The following is a 2,970-nucleotide window of genomic DNA, read 5'->3' on the forward strand; positions in this document are numbered from 1 at the left end:
CTCAACATCTCTGAGACATCTGCCTCTATTGCCACAGTTACCGTATCCATCTCATCCAAAGTCTTCCTCTCATTTGATAACTCTCCACTTTTCTGAGCATGATGTTCTTCTCCAAAGACTGGTCTTTCCTGGAAACATGCCCCAAAGTGAGACAGAACTTCACAATTCTTGCCTCCAAGGAGCAACTTGGTTTTCCCCACTCCAGGAAAGACCTGTTTGTTCTCTTGGCAATCCATGATACATTCAATATTCTTCTCCAGCATGACAACTCAAAAACATTGATTCTTTGTCTGCCACTCTTACTTGTTGTCCAGCTTTCAGATGCCTACATAAAAAATAAATGAGAAGACCATCATGGTTTGGATCAGGTGCACCATAGTGTCTAGACTGACATCGTTGCTCTTTACCACTCTGGAGAGGTTCTTAACAGAAGACTTTCTTAAAACAACTCATCTTTTGATTTCTTGATTGCTGGTACCAAGGGTGTTGATTGTGGAGCAAAGCAAGCCAAAATTGTCAGCATCCTAAATCTCTTCTCCATCTATCATGATGCTGCAAACTGGCCCAGTGGTGAGAATTTTTGTTTTCTTGATGCTATCCATACTAACATCAAGCAACAAATGCTTCAGGTCCTCCTAAGTTTAGACAAGCAAGTGTGAATCTTCCCCCATTCCTGATGTCACATTCCTCCTCACAAAGCCCAGCTTCCTGAATTATCTGTTCTGCATATAGATTGAAAAGGTATGGCAAGAGAATGCATCCCTGATATGCCCCTTTCCCGATTTTGAACCATGCCATGCAGTGTTTCCTTTCTCTGTTCTGAGGACTGCTTCCTGGTCTAAGGATAGGTTCCACATGAGCACAATCAAGTGTTCTGGGATTCACATTCTTGTCAAGGTTAGCCACAATTTGTTGTAATCCCTACAGGCAAATGCCTTTACATAGTAAATAAAATACAACTAGACATTCTTCTGGTACTCTCTGCTTTCAGCCAAGATCCATCTGACATTGACAATGATATCTCTAGTGCCACAGCCTCTTCTAAATTCAGCTTGTATTTCTGGCAGTTCTCTGTTGGTATACTGTTCCAGTCATTTTTGGATTATCTTCAGCAAGATTTTGTTTGTATATGGTGTTCACTAGGTTATACGAAGGAAGCTGGAAGACAATTATCTGGCCAACTGACTGGAAGAGATACATATTTATTCCCATTACAAAAAAAGGTGAACTGACAGAGTATGGAAATTATCATACAATATTACTCATCTCACATGGAAGCAAAATTCTGCTGAAGATTATCCAGAAACTATTGGAACAGTACATTGATGAAGAACTACCAGAAATACAAGCTGGGTTAGAAGAGGCTGTCACACTAGAGAAATTATCGCTAATGTCAGATGAAACGTGGCAGAAAACAAAGAGTAACAGAGGGATATGTATCTGAGTTTCATTGACTATGCAAAGGCATTTGACTGTGTAGATCACAACAAACTGTAAACAACCTTGAGGAGAATGGGAATTCCAGAACACTTGATTGTGCTTATGTAAAACCTATACTTGGACCAGGAAGCAGTCCTTAGGAACAGAGCAGGGAAACACTGCTTGTTTCAAAATCAGAAAAGGAGTGCATCAGGGATGCATCCTGTCTCCATACATTTTCAGTCTATATGCAGTACAGATCATTTGGAAAGGAATGTGGCATCAGAATTAGAAGAAGACTCATCAACAACCTGCATTATGCAGAAGACAAAACCTTGCTTCCTGAAACTGAGGAGGACCTGAAGTGCTTGCTGCAGAAGGTCAAGGACTGTAGTCAATATGGATTGACACTCAACATCAAGAAGACAAAGAGTCTCACTACCGGGCCAATTGGCAGCACCACGATATATGGAGAAGAGATTGAGACTGTTAACTGCTTTAGTTTGCTTGGCTCCACAATCAACACTTGGCACCAGCAATATGGAAATCAAAAGGTGAATTGCATTAGGTAAATCTGCTGTCAGGGACTTTTCCAGAGTACTGAGAAGCAACAATGTCAGTCTAGAGACTAAGATGTGCCTTATCCAGTCCACGGTCTTTGCAATTACTTGCTATGCATGAGGGAGCTGGATACTGAATAAGGATTACAGAAGAATTGAGGCCTTTGAGTTCTGGTGCTGGGAGAAGAGTCTTGAACATATCATGGACTGCCAAGAAAACAAATATGTCTGCCTTGGAGAGTGTGAGACCTAGTTTCTCCTTGGAGACTATGGTTTTGAAGCTCCATCTCACATACTTTGGGCATATGGCCAGGTGGGACCAGTCCTTAGAGAATGACATCATGGTGGCCAGAAGGCAACAATCATTAGAAAAGGGCATCATGCTCAAAGGGACAGCACAGGAGATGAAGACCCCAGAAGAGAGGAATTGCCACAGTGACTAGGGCGATGGGGATAGGTGTGTCAGAGTCAGTGAGATTGGCTCAGGAAAGGGCAGACTTCAGAGCTATTGTACATAAATCGTTATGAGTCACAGGCAACTTGAAGGCACATAACTACCACAACATGGAATTAGTGATATTTTTCAATAATTTCCATGCTCTGTTGGGTCACTTTTTTTTTTAAATAGGAATAAATGTGGATCTCTTCCTGTCAGTTGGCCAGGTAGCTATCTTACAAATCTCTTGGCACAATCTGGTGAACATATCCAAGGTTGCATCTGTTTGTTGAAATATGTCAATTGGTATTCTATCAATTATTTTTTTTTTCATTTTTATTTTATTATTTTGTGTGTGTGTGTGTGTGTGTGTGCACCGTCAAATCAGATCTGACTGGTACAGGAGGAGATTGCCCCTCCTTCTCCAGCAGAGCATCTGTTGGAGGTAGTCTATCAATTCTTTTTTCTTTTTTTTTATTAAATTTTATTAGTTTTAATGAACATTTACAGAGATTTTGGGTTTTCATTCATTCATTGTTGCACTGTTTTCTCCAC

The sequence above is a fragment of the Elephantulus edwardii genome, unplaced genomic scaffold (genome assembly GCF_000299155.1).
Source record: "Elephantulus edwardii isolate Elephantulus edwardi_28Jun2011 unplaced genomic scaffold, EleEdw1.0 scaffold00064, whole genome shotgun sequence".
NCBI lineage: Eukaryota > Metazoa > Chordata > Mammalia > Macroscelidea > Macroscelididae > Elephantulus > Elephantulus edwardii.